This window comes from Phyllostomus hastatus, unplaced genomic scaffold, assembly GCF_019186645.2.
Source record: "Phyllostomus hastatus isolate PE091 unplaced genomic scaffold, TTU_PhHast_1.1 phas_scaffold_21, whole genome shotgun sequence".
NCBI classification, from domain to species: Eukaryota; Metazoa; Chordata; class Mammalia; order Chiroptera; family Phyllostomidae; genus Phyllostomus; species Phyllostomus hastatus.
This window is the reverse complement of record NW_025334017.1, coordinates 41,474,858-41,492,560: the sequence shown is the minus strand read 5'-3', so window position 1 is coordinate 41,492,560 and position 17,703 is coordinate 41,474,858. Positions and strand designations below refer to the sequence as shown.

At 51.5% G+C, this 17,703-nt stretch overlaps 1 long non-coding RNA gene across 1 annotated transcript; it reads left to right on the top strand.

The window, feature by feature from the left end:
* Positions 1-14,836: 14,836 nt before the first annotated feature.
* Positions 14,837-17,313, top strand: LOC123833227. Its single transcript, XR_006788192.1, has 3 exons — positions 14,837-14,976; positions 15,867-15,991; positions 16,404-17,313. It is a non-coding gene; the product is annotated as an uncharacterized LOC123833227 (long non-coding RNA).
* Positions 17,314-17,703: the final 390 nt, after the last annotated feature.

The window sequence follows — 17,703 nt, the reverse complement described above, 5'->3', positions numbered from 1 at the left end:
ACCTGGCACAGAAGATAGAGTTCCCCCAAATGCTTGAGTATTGCCCCAGTTTACATCTGATCTCTGCCCTGGCTAGCGTAGCTCAGTGGATTGAGCGTGGGCTGCGAATCAAAGCATCGCAGGTTCGATTCCCAATCAGGGCACATGCCTGGGTTGCAGGCCATGGCCCCCAGCAACTGCACATTGATGTTTCTCTCTTTCTCTCTCCCTCCCTTCCCTCTCTAAAAATAAATAAATAAAAATCTTAAAAAAAAAAAGATTGTTTAAAAAAAAATCTGATCTCTACAGAGGGTGACCGTGTGGGCAGCAGACAGTAAGAGAGATCCAGGTCAAACCGGCGCCTACGCACACTGGCCAGGGGTCTTGTCCCTCATGGCATAAAAGGGCCCCCTCCTTCCCGGCCCCACTCTTCCCACAGTCCCCCTCACTCACACCCCCACCTCCCAGCAAGAAAGATGTGAGCAGATTCAAAAGAATAAGCCACTGGATGGAAAGACCCTTTCAAAAAGTCTGGAAGCTTCTAAAAGGGCTGGCAGGGAGACCCACGCCCATTTGCATGGGCCCCTCGGGTATTCTGGTTCTTCGCTGCATGACACGACTTGGTAGTCACGGCCCCTCCTTTCACAAGTCATTGTTCTCTAAGGAGTCTTTTCTGTCAAAAAGAAACCACCACTGTTACTGCTTTGAGACAGACCTGGGGGGGTGGGGGGTTCATGCTCCATGAGTCTCCATAGTGAAAGGGTCCATGTTCTCTTCAGCGCCACCAGGGGCCCGACGAGCAGATGAAGGTGCACATGGAAACCCGTGATGGTGTGACTATTTTTAATTGTTGGTTTTCTCTCTACAAACACGTGTCAGGCCACTTGCTGTGTGCCAGGCCATGTTCTAATCGTCTTATATGGTGTCCTTTAATGCTCGTAACCATCACAGGAAGTACGTAACACTATTTTCTTTCATTCAATACTCAGTGAGCATTTACTGGGTGCTGTACAGAGGAGGGTACTGAGACACAGAGAAGCTAAGTGACTTGTCGGGGTCCGATAGCTAGCGAGCGACCGAGTCTGCGTGAGAACCCAGAAACTCTGGCTCTGGAATTCGGCTTTTAATCCCCATCCTCAGGCGCCTGACAGAGTGCATCGGTGAAAATCCGTGTATCTCTCAGAAATGCTTTCAGCTGCAAAAACAAAAACAAAAAACAAACAAAGAAAAAAAAACCCCAAAAACAACTCAGCTTAGGGTGGCAAGCACAAGTAGGAACTGTTTCACTAACAAAAGGCCTGGAGGCAGTCTTCCGTCTCGGGCTGGTGGAAGAGCTTCCAGCATACATCCAGGCTTTTCCTGTCTTTTAGGGACATGTCCGCCAATTTAGTCTGTTGCTGAATCACCTCACGTTTGCAAGATGGCTGCTGCGCCTCCAGGTATCATGCCCAAGATCCAGGCAGAAAAAAAATGACAAAATGAACTTCCTCTAATGAGGACCTTCTCTTTTTATGTGAAAGAGGACCCCTGCCTAGCAGGAGTCCCCTAGAACAGAAAACAAAAAACGAGAACACGTATCTGCCACTATCATCGTCACCATTACATTATCTGGTTTAAACCAATCTCCTGAGGCTGAGACTGGGGCCTGTCTTCCCGGAGACCCTCGGCCTCCTCCCTACCGCCTGAACCCCTCCAGACACGACACCCTGGAGAGGCAGCGGCTACTGAGGAGGCAACAGACAGCCTTCGCCACGGTGGGTCGTACTGTCCCCATTTTACCGATGGGGTCCTCCTAGGAGTCATAATGTCAAGACCACAAGGCTGGCAAAATGGCAGGCCAGGATGCTAACCCAGGTCCCTGCAATCCTAAAGCCCATGACTAAAGGGACAGGTGTGCTTTTGACTTCGCCACTAATAGCCGGAGAGCCTCAGGCAAGTTGCTCAACTTCCCCAGTCCTCAATCTTCTTATCTCTAAATTGTGGAGAGTAATGGTGCCTCGCCAGAGGGTGGCTGTGAGGGGAAATGAAATAGTACAGCAGGACCCCTGAAAAACGCAAGTGTGAACCGCACGATCCACCGATACAGAATTTTTCCATGAATACAGATGGTAACTACAAAGGTGTTTTCTCATCTCTTCTTTAAGAACTCCCAGTCTAGTGTCCCCCGAACCCTCTTTCCAAACCGTGACGCAGATAGTGAAAAGGCGTGCCCGCTAAGTGTCGAGAAGTCTGGAAGGACAGGCATAAACTGAAACTGTTGCAACCGCCCTGAGCGCGTGGTCACCCCAAGTCCTCCAGCACACTGCAGCCCCCCGAGGACAGAGACCCCCACAAACCACACACCAACATCTCCCACACACCCCACCCCCACCACCCCCATGCTACGGCACTCAAGGGGCCGGGGAATTAATTTCTGACTCTCCCTCCCACCACACCTTGACAACTTGTTCAAGCATTTCTGAACAAGTCTCTGTGAATCATAGGTCAGGTTGACTCATTTCTTCAAGTGTTTGGGTCGTGAATAAAAAGGGTATTGATCACTTGGAGGAGGACCCAATACAGGGAGCAACAATGCCACCAGCTCAGCATTTATCTGCAATAACGCAAACCAGACTGGCCAGTCTGGTGTTGAAACTGGGTGAGGGGAGGGGGAAATAGGGGCTAAAAAAATGTTCAGTGAGTGAGGGTTAGTAAGTGGAAATGACCTGCTTCTTCTTCTTCTTCTTCTTTTTTTAAACAAATTTAAGGTAGGTACCACACTAATGATGTTCTCTCCATCTCGGAGCTCTGTTTGATTTTGGTGTGTGTGAAAAATGTTCAGGCTAAGCTTTTGGAAGCTCACTTCCAGAGGCTGTGAAGTTTTGTTTTTCCATGTGAGAAAGGGAAAGGAGAGGGGCTACCGCCTTCCCCTTTCCCTTTGAGGGTTGAGCGCCTCCTGCAGAGTGCCCCTTGACCTCATAGAGACCCAGCAGGGCAGGAAGTGGAGGCTGGGAGGGACAGGTGCAGCCACCTGCCCGAGGAGCCTCATCCCTGTAGGGCCGGCCCTGCTCAGCCGGAGAACGCCTAGCCAAGGGGATGTTCAGAAACAGAAGCTCACGGCGAGGGTGCAAAACCCCCGGAGACCTCACGGGGTCACAGCTCCCACGCAGCTTTCACACCCAGTCACCTCGACCTTTCACCTGCAGAACCGCACTGTCTCCAGGCCAACGTGTAATACCAAGGCCAGGGGCCGGCGCTCTCGCCCCACGTGGGAAAGCTCCCCTGGGACCACCGGGGAAACGTGGTGTGAATCAGTACCTGTGACCCTTGCGGTCCTGCCCCTGAAATCAGGGGAATGCACCGTCCACACGACCTCGGGGGGGAAAAGTCCGCCTATGAATCATGGCAGCGCAGAACCTCCTCCGGGCCCCCCCTCGGAACCCACGGAGGGGTCTGGCGTGTGTCACCGGGGGCGAGGGCCGCTGCGTGTTTGTCGTGTAGAGCAGCACGCCCTCGTGGGTTCTGGCGGTCTCTGAGCATGCTTCCTCAGTGCACGAGACGGCCCGTCTGCAGGTGACAAGGTTCAGAAGAGCCAGAGGAAACACTCGTGGGGGAGTGTGATGTTCAAGTGTTCTTTCAGGGAATACTGGGCTACGGTTGGAATCGTGATATTACTAGATGAAACCCAGAGCCGGTCAATGACTCGTTCCAAAACGCACAGCTGGAACACGACAAAACTGAAAGTAGTTCTCAGGTGGCCTCCTCTCTGTCCCCGACTCCACACTGCCCTGTTTAGGACAAAACGGCCACAGAAAACAAAGGAAAAAAATACACACTTTAATTGGATAATAAGGTAATAAGAAAGAAGAGGAAGATCCGAAGGCAAGAGAAGTCCTGGCCAACCATGGACTCTTTCTGACGCTGACTCAGCTAAGAGCTCTGGGCCAGATTTCTATTTCAAAGGGTCGTACTCTATTTTAATTAACATACAATAAAATGTATTTAATTATTTAAAAATAAAACGCTATTTTCATTAACATAAATAAACTGTATTTAGTTAATTAAAATAGAAATGACATTTTAAAAGTATTTTTGAACGGCCCCTTTCCTGTTCTGACGCACAGCGGAAAGCATGCTGATACGGCATTCAGGGTTCCACTCCCAGTGGTGCTGTGTGTGAGCCATATTATTCAGGATTTAAGACCTGAAGAGGCTCCCTGAGCCCATTGTGCAGATGAGAATAATAAGGCCCAGAGAGGGAAAAATGACCAGGGAAACCCAGCCGTCTGTGGACGGAGCCAACGCTGGCTCCAGCATCGCTCACCGCCCAGAGCTGAGGAATTTCCAGTGCGTGGTGCACCTCTCTACCTTCTGCAGACAAGGGAATTCAAGTCCCTCTGGCAACCCGTAGCATTTCACACGGCTCTGTCTACTTGGTTGGCATAATCTCCAAAGCAGCTGGCTAGCTGACCTTGATGAGATGAGTTGTAGTTACCAAAAGAGAACAGTAAGCATGGTTCATTTGTCAACATGTCCATGAGAAGGGAGCCGGAGCTACAATGAGCGTAAAGACAGATTCAGAATGTATTTGGTCGAAATAAAAGGTATGGTACCCACACAACAGTACTATGCACCATATAGCAGTTACAAAGTATAAGACAGTTGACATGGGTAGCCGGGATTCTCTGATACATTGCTAATGGGAAGTTGCAGAACAATCTACTTATCAAAGGCCTAAAAGAACAGTTCCTTCTCTCCCTCTGTCTCTCTCTCTCTCCATAAATGCATTAGAAAGGTCTGCAAGGATGTGCTCCAAAGTGGTGAAAACATAAGCAGAGATATGAGGAAACAAGGAAAGGGGTTGGTAATTAAAAAAAAAGCCATTAGCCTTATTTGGAGAGGTGTCCCCCCCAAGGTGAAAAGATTCATTTACTACTTATGTAATAGATGATTCTTTTTTTAAAAAAAAGAGAATAATAGAGTAATAGAACCATAATAAAAAAGTAATAATACAAAAAAAAGAGAATAATAGAAATAGGACTTTATGCACTTAACTGTTGGAACACCTCCTCTATGCCAGGCACAAAGCAAGGTGAGAACTATGGCCCCTGCCCACAAGGCGCCCCCATTCCAACGGGTGCCGGCAAGGTGTGCCTGTTTGGTGTGTGTACTAAGGCATGTCACCTGTGCTCTGGCGAGAGAAGGAAATCACGCAGCGTAAGAAGAAAGTAATGACTTCCATGTGTCATCGAGACCCAGAGGCGAAAACAGAGTCCCCAGTAACTCTTGCCAAGGCCTGTCATCCTGGAGAAAAAAAAATGACCACCATTTGCAAATGAAAAAACCCTTGGTCATTATATAGGGATTTCAACGATCTGACTTCGGTTATAACTCACCAAGGATTATAGTAGTACCAAGGATAGTTTGCAGTTCCCTCAAATGTCACCCCCACGAACAGAGGGCAATGGTTTTGTCGCTTTTCAAGAGCGCCGACTCCGGCTGTTTTCATCTGTACCTGCGGTTTACTGTGCGGGGCTAGAAACAGCCTCCACCGAAACTGCTGTTTCGATTGGGATTTCTCCCAGTAACCTTGGAGGAGCCTGCGGCGTGAGAGAAAGGTGGCCGCTCACAGCTCCAGGGAGGAAAAGAGAGGGCGATGGATTAGCATTACCTAAGAGCTCGAAATGGAGTGCAAGGATCTCCTGGTAGAAACTGCTATATAATTAGCCATCGTAATGGAATCCTTTCAAAACCAAGGCAGTTCAACAAGGAGGTTTCATTGAAAATAAAATTTCCAGACCGACTACTCTGTCAAAACCACATTAGATGGAGATAGCTCAGCAGTGGCCGAACCACCAGGAACGTGGTTTCTGTTACCGGAGAGGGGGATGGAGAGGGAGGGGGGTGTTCCCCTTCGTCGGGGGATGACGGCCGTGCTCTCTAACAGTTTTCTCACCTTAAAAAAAAATTATGAAAGATTATGTTCGCACACCTCGCCGGGTGGTCAGGAAGATGCAAGACCACAACGCGCACTGACCGAGCTGACACGTGTCACCCGCACGGCGCACGGGGTGAGCAGGGCAGGACGGGGACCAGCGGCATCCACCTCCCCTGAGAGCTCGCAATTAGTGCAAAATCTCGGCACCACCCAGACCAGGGGAACGAGAATGTGCCTTTAATGAGGGCTCCTGGAGAGGATGAGTGCGTGGCCCAGTTTACGGAAACAGGGCCTCGGGCATCGCTCAGGGGCGTGATTCCTGACCCGGTGACCCACGTGAAGGGAGAGCGATCTAAAGGCCGACTTCGGGAGAAGCAGGTTTCCCGGAGGGTCGCCTGGACTGCTCTCCAGCCGTCTGGCTTCTGGCCTGCAGCAGGGGAATCAGGGCAGAGCCCAGAGTCGTGTCTTCAGAGTGGCCCCTGTCATCGTCACACGGGCCGGGCAATAGGTCCTGTGTGCAGAGAGCACAAGGGCAACAGCTGGTATGAAGCAACTGGGAACAGAGGCCTGGGAACTCGGGAGAAATGGGATAGCACGGCGGGTCACCTCTCTTCCCTGATGAGGGCCTAAGTCACAGGGCGTAAGTGCTGTAAAGCACAACCACCTCACGCGACACAGAAGCAGACGTCACACACATACAGACATGGTGTCCTTGTGCATGCACAGACTGCCTCCAGGACGACAGACAAGGCACTTCTGACCCTGGCTGCCTCCCGGAAGGAAGGCCTGTCGGTGGCCAGGGATGTGGACACGGAGGGAGACACTCCACTTCCACTGCGTATCTTTCTGGACCTTTTGAGCTTTCAACAGTGGGAATGTTTTCCTTGGATGGACAGATGGGAGGGAGGAAGGGAGGCAGAGAGAAAGGAAGGGAGGAAGGAAAGAAAGAAGGAAGGAAGGAGCACATTTACATTTTAAAAAAACAGACATAAACGACAGCGGAGTCTCTTGCTAAGCAGGGCTGGGTGTAAAAGTCACCCCAAGAAATTCAAGGCATGAAACCACCATCTTTTCTCTTAAACCACATACAACCTGCGATCCTTCCTTCAGATGGAGCACTCAGTCTCTCATATCCATTTACATCCCAGAATGCTCAGGTGGCCAAATTCCGTGAGGAACGTCTCGTGTGGCAGAGAGCTGCCTTGTCTGTTTGCCCCTGAACCCAGAGACACCACAGGCATCCCGCTGTCTACAAATCCCAGTGGCTCCCGACTCCAGCCCATGGAACCTCATTAGGCAGGGAAAACCTCTTGCAGAGGATTCTGAAGCCCCGGTTTGCAGAGCCTTCCTGCGACTCAAATGGATTTAGGAGACACAGCACTTACGCATTGTATGAGTGTTTGCACGAGTGGGTTGAGATAAGAGAGAAAATACAGAGTCACACGGGAACCCCTAATTCCGGAATAAGCGGCACCAGCTACGCTCGGTTTATAAAGCGTTCCCTGAATCCTTTCTGCTGGGACAGATAATAGAAATCTGATTTTAAAGACGAGGAGGCTGAGGCCCAAAACGTCTAGGAGTGGAATCAGTGCTGTCCCAGGACACGTCCCTTCTGTCACATCCCCAGTGTCCCCAGGGTCCCCAGTGACCTTCCAGAAATGATCTGCACACCTAACTGGGTGCTGGAAGCCCTTCCCCTGTGTCTTCACAGGTCGGTGGCTGAAGACTCTTTCTTTACAGAAAGTATCTCTGGGTCTTTATTCTACGGATAAGGAGAGGACTGGCAATGCTCCCTTGGGCCCCGCAGCTACTCGTGGTGATGTACAGTTGGGTGGACAAGAGGCCAGCTGTCGGGCCAAAAGCCCTTGGGGTTAAGTTATGTTGCTGCTACTCCTTGCTGCCTGACGTTCTTTTTTGCTGATCTCCCTGTGCCTCTGGTTTCTTCATTTTTTCAAACGGCAATGACAACAGCTAATGTGTATCAGATGTTTTAACCATGTGCGTGCTCTAAGCCAGTGTTACTTTAAGCACTTAATGTTTACAAAGTCCTCTCAGGTATTTGTATCATGCTGTCATTATTCTCCAGGAACCAAAGAGAAAGCTAAGGCACAGGGAGGGGCCGTGACTTTCCCAAGGCCACACAGCCAACGGCTGTCAGAACTGGGTGGTCGGACTGGAGCCTGTGTTTTACCCAAAACACACAAATGCGTTTTACCCAAAACCACTCCCATGGCTGTCAGGAGTGGAGATCGTAGGAATAAATGCTTACTGGGCCACTTGGTACCGAGTAAGTGCTCAATAAATTGTAACTGCTAAGCATCATTGAGCACTTAATTTCTTTGGGTAGGCAGAAACACGAGGGTTACTAGAGTGCGGCTGAGGGAAAGCTGCTCCCCGCAGTGGTCCTGTTCCCTGACAGGTGCTCTGCCCGGCCTGTCCTCAGCAGGCATTCTGAGCAGAGTCACAGTGCGGGCAGCAGCCTTGGTGCCCGGCCCCCTGAGCCTCTGTCTTGACCTTTCCCGTGGGAGCTCACGTGGAAACCTAAGTTGGGGCAGCTGGGGTGGGAACAGGTCTGACGTCTGGCTGACAAGAATGGCAAATTCCAGAATGAGTTGGGCAGATCTGATGCCAGGGTCCTGGTCATGTGCCAGCTGACTCATTGCTTCAGGAGCTCTCTGCAAGTGGCTCATCGCAGATTGGATGGGGGACAGTCCCTTGAACAGGAAGAGGCAACATGTGCGCAAGAAGCTGGCCAAGGTAGAGACCTGGGGTGGAAGACTCTGTTGCTGAGGAAGTCCCCAGCTACTGCTTGCTTTGTCCTTATTCAGACAGTCCCAGCTCTGTTCAGGTCCTGGGCAGGCAACGGTGTTCCTGGAGGAAAGGCGTGGCGGCCACGCGGTCCATTATCTCTGTCAGGGACTGGCTGAAGGAGGACACACGATCCCATCTGGCCTGTAGGACGTAAGGAAAGCCTACTGGGATTTTCTAGGGTGGGTGGGTGGGGGGATGGTCTTCCCTAACAGAAGACAGAGTTTCAGTAAGCAAGACACACCTCCTGTCCTTCCCGGTGTTCTTCCTGCTCAGAATGCTGTTGAGATAAACGGATGTGAGCAGTGCACAGGGGCCTCCCAGAGTTGCCGACCAGTGCCCGAGTGTGGGGGCTACGGGCTGCGTCCCCTCCGCCACATCTGACACCACCAGGTGCTTGGGGGGACGTGGGAAAGCAGGAACTCTGAGCACGACGGTGGCAGCGTGGACACGCACAGTCATTCTGGAAAACAATCTTGGGCACGAGTAACATCAACTGTGACTGTGCACAATGACTCACCCATCTCGGCTAGAGTTTCGCTAACTCTCCCACAGTCCACCCGGGCCCAGGTGCGAAGTGCGCACCGCAGGGCACAGCGTCCGTCCGTGGGTGCCAAGACCAGGCCTGGGCCGAGGGGAGGGTAGAGGCAGCTCCTCTTAGCAGAGGGCACTTTACACAGATGAACAGTCGGCCATCCATATCCCCGGGCCCCGAATTCATGGATCCAACCAACCATGGGTCGAAAGCATATTTTTAAAAAAATGCTGTGCTGTTTCTGACGTGTCCAGGGTGGTTAGGCCTATGATAGTCATGTCTGTACTAAACATGCACACATGTTTTTCTTGCCTTTTTTCCTTAAATAATACAGTATACCGACTACTTATATAGCATTGACGTTGTATTAGGAATTATAAGTAAGCTAGAGATGAGTTAAAGTATATGGGAGGGTGTGCATAGGTTATAGACCAACACTACACCGTCTCCTACAAGGAACTTGAGCATCTGTGGATCTGGGGATCCCGAGTGGATCCTGGAACATTCCCCTGTGGGTGCCAAAGGAAGGCTGTGGCCATGGAGCACAAAGGAAGCCCAGAGAGACAGAGAGGGAGAGGTCTGTAGCAGACACCCATTTGTCTACATGAACAACAAACAGTCAGAAGAACAGCACGGGGGTCAGCACCCAAGCACGGCACACGGCACACATGCCAGGGCGGATCCACGAGGAGATGGATGGGGGTGCAGGACAGAAAAAAGGGAGCAAGGGCTCTTCCAGAGACCCAAGACGATGTGCCTGAGACGGGGGAGGCTCTCCCAACAGAATTCAAAGGGGAAAACCTCAACCAGGTTTGGAGTCAGAAAACTCAGGAACGAATGCTCCCATGAACCTTTCTGGCTGTGGGCCCTTCAGCAGATAATCTGACGGCCTCCCCTTCCCCACAGTGGAAGGCACATACGAGCCCTGGCTGGTGTGGCTCAATGGATTGAGTGCCAGACTGCAAACCAAAGGGTTGCTAGTTCGATTCCCAGTCAGGGCACATGCCTGGGTTGCAGGCCAGGTCCCCAGTAGAGGGCACATGAGAGGCAACCACACACTGATGTTTCTCTCCCTCTCTTTCTCCTTTTCTTCCCCTTTCTCTAAAAATAAATAAATAAAATCTTTAAAAGGAAAAAAAAAGAAAGAAAAGCACATACAAAGAGTGGCCCCGGGTGGCCCTGTGAGCATCCAAGGAGAGTTATGTCGACAGCCTGAGTCTGGGACACAGCAGAGCTTTCGGGTGGCAGGTAAGGACGCAGATCTCTCTTCTGTAAAATGGGGTGATTGCGTGACAATCATTGGGGTGAGTTTTAAATGAGACAGGACATGGGAAGGACAGAAAGCGCAATGATGACCCTGTTTGATCGACACAGGGAAAGAGGCCACGCCCTTCAGGGAGCCCGTGCTTGTACCAGGCGCTGTGCGGGGGTCTCCACAACAGCTCATCACAGTGGGCAGGGCTCACGGAGCCCATGCACAGGGGAGCCGCACTCACCCCTGACCCCGGGGCACCTGCGCCGTCCTGGGCACAGCCTGCGGGACCAGCGGGGATGTCAGGCTGCCCTTACGTGGCAGCCCTCTGGAGGCACACGGGGCCCTGCAAACGCACATATACATTTCTTTTTTAATTCTTCTGTTGCAACAAACAGTTTAAAAAAAAAAACCCTGGATAAGGCAGGTTACCAAAAAGGAAAGAAAAAGCAACTGCCACATGCCCAGGACCCTCCACTGGGCAACAAAATCTTCATTTTCCCAACAAAGAGCACATCTCTCTCACTTTCTGTAACTCCAGGGAGGGCACAAGGCTGTATGTGACGGTCACATCACAATGTGTCACTGCTGTCCTTAAAGTGGCCCCCTCCTCTCTGCCGTGAGCCCTTGTGTCTGGGGAAGACTCAGGGGCACAGGTGCACCACGGATCCCTGGGCGGCGTTTTGTTGCAGGTGGGCCCCCAAGGGCCCCCAGCCTCAGGAAACCCCTTCCTGCACAGCACCGCCTCCTCTTCCCCCGATCGTGCCCCTGAAGTGCACCCCTACCAGAGGGGTACAAGGTCAAAGGGATGCCTTGCTGACTGCTTATAAATAGTTGCCCCGAAAGACCAATCTATGCTGTCACGAGCAGTGGGGAATGTGAGCCAAGCTCCCCACAGATTCTGAGAATGAGGTGCAAACCCCTCAGATGGGCCGGGCGCAGAAGGCAGGGAGGTCCTTGGGTGCCTTTGCTTTGGTTTTCCCCTTCCGCTCCCCAGCCCTGCACCACCAGCCTGCCGATTCCTTAAACGCCCACTTCCCCAGGCCCGTGGTCGCCGAGACACCGTGTGCAGTGAGGACTCACAGCACAAGGCCGTTCTTCCCGTGAAGACCCTGGCTAGGGAGTCAGGATTGCGACAGGAGAAGGAGTGTGGGATAACCGTGGAAGAACAAAGTGGAAGATGACAAGACAAGACAGTCAGAGGCGGATTGAGTGCGGGCAGTGTGAGCTCTGGGTGCAGGACAGCAGGTCACTGTGGCTGCAAAGGACAGTCCTCCGAGAGCCCATTTGGGAAAATGGCCATTGGGGCAGGCGGCAGGTGGGTGGGCAGTATTTAGGACTGGGGGGGGGCGGTGGCCAAAGCCTGCAGTGGGGAGGAGGGGCGCTTGCTCAGTGGCCAGCAAGGAGCCCCTTGATGGTAGAACAGAAAGAAAGCTTCTGGGGGGCCTGGGAGGGGGTGTCAGGTCCAGAATTTTGAGGATCTCGAATGCTGGGAAGGGATGAGTGAAGCCTTCTTGCAGCCAAGGAGAAAGCTTTACGGGAGGCCAGTCTGGGGGCGGCCCTTAGAATGCACTGGAGAAAGAACCCAGTTAGGAGCTCCTCTAAAAGTTACATCTTGGAGGGAGGCAGGAGGTGCCAGAGCTTTCAGATGTCACCTGCTGCATGGCAGACATCACCAGTCCATCAGAGCCCAGATGCTACCTCTGGCCACTCGGGACCCCGGGCAGACCCTACCAATCGCTCCCAGGCGGCAGTTCCAACCTCTTTGCCTTGCAGGGTTGTGTCAGTCAGGAACAGCAATATTACGCTGCACGAACATATATTCTCAAATTTCAGTGGCTTAAAACAGGTAGAATTCATCGCTCACTCAAACCACATGTCCATCACAGTCGGACAGAGATGGCACCCAGAGCTAGCACCACCCAGGCCCGGCCCACAGGGGCACAGCCGGGCACAGGACCGAAGAGAAAGAGAGAGAGTTGCTTGCTGGCATTTTGGCGTGAAGGCCAGGGGCAGCCACCACTGCTACTCACTCCCCGTTGGCCAGAGCCGGTCACAGCGGGCACCAAGCACAGTCCTGACCTCCAGAAGGCACAGAGTCAGGAGAAAATAAAAGGCTTAAATACATCAACTTTCCGGGCATGTGGAATTTATCATTCATTCATTCGACCAGCGACAATGTATTTTAAATTGTCTTGGGACTTTTACTGAGTGTCAAACACCCTAAAGCATTACCATTTCCTTTGGGCCCCTTTAACAACCCTATGAGGCAGGTGTCCTTATTCCCATGTTGCCAAAGAGAAATCTGGAACCCAAGGAGGCAGAGATACCTGGATAGCAAACGACCCTGGCTGCGTGGCCCACGCTCTAAGCCACTGCCGCCACCCTCCCCACCTCCCAGTGATTTGCTCACAGGCCAAGAGAGGAAGGCAGGAATTCTAGAAGCATTAAGGCTCATTGGGTAAGCACGGGGGTTCTGAAGGCAAGCTGCCTGGGCGGGCCTCCTGGCTCTGCACTCCTTAGCCATGTGACCCTGAGCGAGTTACCTTGCTGTGCCTCCGTCTCCTCGTCTGTAAACTGCCATGATGCTAATAGCACCACCAAGCTCAACACGAAGTCGTGACAACCAAGGGCAAAAAAAGGCAGGTAGAGCAAAGGAAGCCATCTCCAGCCCAGCATCAGGAGCCAAGAAAGAAATCCCAGCTCTGACATTAACGCGATCACCTTGCTACTAGAAGGACGTTGTCCAAAGGTCATGGGTCTCTAAACCCGAAGGTCAGAGAATTTCCAATATGCTGCTCAGCCTCCCGGGTGCAGGGGGCTGCTGCATCGCAGGCAGGGAGAGAAGCCGCTTAGCCCTGCCCGAGGCGTGCCCCGCACCCAGCCACTCCTGTTACTTCCTTCCGAGGACGTGGCCCTGTCTGACATGCCTTTCTTGTGCGTGGACCTGTCATCTTGCTTACCGCCTCTCTCCCCCACTCGAACCTCAGCTCTGTATTTGCCTTATTGAGAGCGTCAGCAGACACCTGTGATATCAGTCATGCTGGGGGCAGGGGCTTCACCAGTCTTATTCACTGCTGTTTCCCCGCTGTCTGTGCACAACGCCCAGCGTACAGTAGGTGCTCAGTGTGTGCTGAGACGTCTGCCAGCTGATCACACCTCAGGTGCAGGTGAGCGACTCGGCACTTCTTCCTCTGCAATGGAAGATGCTGAAGACGGACGGGCCTTGTCACGTGCAATGCCTACTGGGTAGTGGTTTCCACCCTGAGACCCCCCACAACCTTTCCCCTCTCCCCTCAGTTTTGAGACGAGCTTGAGGACCCAGGGACCAGAGGGAAGAGAAGTCAATGTGAAAGAGAGATGAGGAGCAGACCATCTCTGGGGGTGTGTTACAAGCCTGTGCACACTGGCGCACACTGGTGCACACTCCATGCCCTATAAATGCTGTGCACTAGTCTGACTCTAACAGAAACTTGACCTTGAGACAGTAATTCTCCTTCTAGGCCTCGGTTTCCCTGTTGGTAAAACCTGAGCATTGAAGAAGAACATTCCTAAGGGCCCTTCCAGATCGCAAGGCTGAAAACAAGCAGTCTTCTAGGGCTTCATTTCTCAGAGCTGGGTCCGGGGTGGGAGGGATTTTCCCAAGCTCTGGAACGCCTGGCGTACAGCGTATCAAATGTATGAAACACCTGTCTGCATCCTGCCTTAGAAGTAATTCCTGTGTGACTGCATACTCGAGCTGCCTCCGACAAGCTGCTCTCGAGTTATATAAATGTGTATTACTTTTGCAGCGTTCCAGCTTTGTTTTCATATTTTGAAACTAGTCATTGTATCTGCTCTCAAAGTTGTTTGTGAAATCCTGAGAGGTCCCAGGCACTGGGCCTCTCCTGCCCTCCTGCCGAGATGCAGGGTGAACACGCCCTTTTCCAGGCCCCACCCAGAGCCCAGGGGGTAGGACGCCTGGTGGGGGAGCTCAGGGATCTGAGTTTTCGCAAGCTTCCCAGGTGATCATTTGCAAACTGAAGTTCGAAAACCACTGCCATAAAAAGAAGCCGAGAACAGGGCAGGGGGGCTGGGAGAAGGCGGACCAGAGGGCACGGGGCACGGCTCCTGTTTTGCATGCCTGCAAATCTCTTCTGCCCACGTGTGCCCAGTCCATCGTAAACAAACTGCAAAACGCTGACTCACCCTCAGCTGGCCCCTCCCCGAGAGACCTGGGAAAAAAAAATCAGCCATACTCACATTCAGCCCCAGATGGCATGCAACTACTCTGACTTGCAGGAATAGAACGTTTCCAGCAGAATGGGCACACGGCTCGAAGATGGAAGCCACCGCTGCCAGGGGCCGAGCTACAGGGAGGAACAGAAATAGCGCCGTCACTTGGACTGTTTGCTGCGATTCGTTCTACCTTTGGTCGGTGATGGATGGCGGATCCCAGCAAGGACCCGTCTCAGCTGATCCAGAGGAGGGAGGTTCTGTTTCATGGTGAGCCAACACTCAAAAGGGCTGCACTTGTGTTCGTGCGTGCACACACACATACACACCCAAACATTACGCATGCAGGTGTATTTAAGCTTCTGCCATGGTTAGGGATGCAGCCCAGACACCAGAAGCCATCTATGTGATGTTGAGTGTGACCCGGTGCCAGGAAGGTACTGGGCTAAAAAAGCAGGTTGGAAGAGAAGGAACGGATAAGAAGGGCCAAATACTGAGCTGGAGTTTTCCAGGGCAAATTTCCCATCCACCCATCCCAGAGAACACTGTCAGTCCCATTGTCCTGGTGAGGAAACCAAGACCTAGAAAAGATCTGTGACTTCCTCGAGGTCCTAGGTTCAAACGCTGAGCTAGCCAACCCCCAAGTTCACATTCAAGGCTTTAGGCCGGCTGCCTTAAAGTTCACAAGCGGTGAGCACAGCATGGGGAGGGGGGTCTGCTGAGAGAGAGGGAAGCCTGCAGAAACTGACCTTGCCAACCACTGAGAGAACCGAAATTATTTCTTCACAATTTAATTCACAAGCAATAAGTGGTCATCAGAAATAATAAATCACAGAAGTCACAGATAAGCAATAAGAAAAAATAAATAAAACGAACCACATGTAATCACATGTTCCCAAAATTGTGTTGTTTCTACTTCTAGGCTTTTTTTTTTTCCTAGCCAAGTTCATGTTTTTCCTAGCCTACAAATAAAATGATGCAATTTTTCGCAATGTATCCAAAACTGTTATGATCTTGCTGTTTGTATGTGGGTAATTGGAGATGTTTGACCAATTCTGATCTGTGAACGTATGTCAAAACCATGACATGTGGTTGCAGATTCTAAAGGGGAGGGAGCAAACCTTTCACTTCTTTTTTGTTTGTTTCTTGCTGTTCATCAGCCACGAATGCATTTCAGAAGGCTTCGAGAGTGTTCTGTCTAAATGCCAGGCTCTGGTGGACCATGCGGCCTTGGGGGAAAAGAAGGGCAAGCTGGCTTCCTCCTCCTCATGGATGAAAACAGAGAGTAAGCTTTGTAGCAACTGAGAAAATGATTTTTTTTTTAAATGTAACAATGCCAAGGGGAAATGCAGCTCTACCATGCACGCAGAAGGGTCTGGGATCAGACCTCCCACAGCACCCCCCCCCCCTCCGCAGGGGACAGCCCTCCGAGTGCCCCTCCCAACACCCCCTGGTTGGGAGAGTGAAAAATAACCTCCTTTTCCTCCCTTTGGTGTTAACGGGGCTCCCTGTGGAGATGCAGTTCATCACATCAATTAAGAGACTTACACTTGGCCTTGCCTGCCAGGCACGGGCCCTCTGTCCAGGGAAAGGTGGGTGAGGTACGTCGTGCCCGTCATGAGATCATTTCTCGTTTTTTAATTTTTTCCTTCTCACCTGTGTTTTTCCTCACTATGTATGTTTTTTTTTTCTTTCAGTCAGGCATAATCAACACATAATGAGAGGTCCAGATCTTAAACGAACAGCTTGGTGAGTTTTGACAAATGCATGTACGAAAAACGCCGAACCACCGAGACGCAAAGAACACGTCCCCCACCCAGAGTGCCCCGGGCCCTTCCCGCCCAGGTCTCTGCTCTCCACCGCCCAGAGGCGGCCTCGCACCAGTGATTGATTGCACATTCTCAGAAAGTCACATAAATGGAATCATGTTCTGTTTGAAGAGGAGTGTGGATGATGGGCAGGAACTGGCAGTGCCTGGTGGGAGTGAAACAATAGTGGAGGTGCCTTGGGAAGCCGTCTGGCAGGTCCTCAAAAAGTTACACGTTGGGCTGCCACATGCCTCCGCAATTCCACTCCGAGGTGCACATACTCAAGGAAAATGGAAATACACACAAAATCTTGTGCGTAAACTTGCAGAGCGGCCTCATTCATAACGACCAACATATGGATGCAGCCCAATGCCCATCAGCTGATGAATGAACCAGTACAATGTGGTGTTCTATCCATGCAATGGAACATTTTCAGGTGTAGAAAGGAATGCTACATAGAAACTACAGACATTGGGGGGAGGGAGAAGAGGGGAAGTTGGGACAACTGCAGGAACACAGACATAACTGAGACATCATGGATGAACCTTGAAAACACCGTGTTAAGTGAAAGAAGCTAGTCACGAAAAACCACAGACTGTGTGATTCCTTTTACATGGAATGTCTAGAATAGGCAAACCCACCGTGGCAGAAAGTAGATTACTGGATGCTCAGGATCGGAGGGTACGATGGGGCTGGGGAGGCAGCAGCTAAAGGGTCCAGATTTTTCTTTTTTGAGGTGGTGACAACGTTGTAAGATTGGTAAATTGTACCGTATTCGAATTAAATCTCAACAAAACTATTTAAAAAAACCAAACATTCAGAATCAACAAAAGCAGAACCAGTTGTGATGCATGGAAAACCATTTCCTTCTGTGGAATTTTAATTGAAGAGTGCTGGGTTTTGTGGCGCAAGACGCACCCCCCGTGCCACCTGAGGAGCATAATTGGTGTCCAACAGGGCTCCTTCCCAGGACAAGGTCATGGGGTTTGCTGCTTTTCCCAGAGGTCCCTGTGCTGTCTCCAGAGTCTAAACTCTTTAAGAGTCTAGGAGCCATTCACCAGATCCGCTCATCCCCCCACCAGTGTTTACGACGTTCACGGTCAGGAGGAAGCACATGGCCATAGCTAGTCTTTCATCGTCTGTCCCTGTGCTCAGGAGCCTGTGCTCTGAAGGCCACGTCGCAGGCCTG